This window comes from Monoraphidium neglectum, assembly GCF_000611645.1.
Source record: "Monoraphidium neglectum strain SAG 48.87 unplaced genomic scaffold scaffold01077, whole genome shotgun sequence".
Lineage (NCBI taxonomy): Eukaryota > Viridiplantae > Chlorophyta > Chlorophyceae > Sphaeropleales > Selenastraceae > Monoraphidium > Monoraphidium neglectum.
This window is the reverse complement of record NW_014012551.1, coordinates 1-542: the sequence shown is the minus strand read 5'-3', so window position 1 is coordinate 542 and position 542 is coordinate 1.

Genomic DNA, 542 nt, shown 5'->3' with positions numbered 1-542 from the left:
CACATGCACACGCACACACACACTCTCACAAACAACGCCATCCCGCCGCAGGTCATAGTGGGGGTCGCCTACCTCCTCGTGTACGGCCCCGTCCCATGCCTCATCAAGGCCCTCGCATACCTTGCGCTCAGCACCCTCGAGCTCACCGCCCTCCTGACGACGCCGGCCCCGACGCGCGCGCGGCTGCGCACGGCCGTGGCGTGCGTGCTGCGGCTGGTGTACCTGTCGCCGGCGATGACGATGATGGGCGTCTGCCGGCTGGGGACGGGGCCGGGCGGCATCATGCAGGGCTGCGACCAGCCGGGGAAGGGCGTGGTCAAGCTGCTGGTCTACGACTCGGGCGCAGTGTACGCGCTGTGGTGCGTGGTGGCGTGCAGGGGGGTGGGGAACGCAGGGGAGGGGTGGGTAGGGCAGCGGGAGGGGAGCTGGAGGTGGCAACTGCCAGCCCGGCACGATTTCTGTTGGGCACACGAGCATGTTGCGTATGGCACAAGCCTGGCTGGCCTTGATCCGGCTGCTTACGCCCAGCGTCAAGGCAGTCG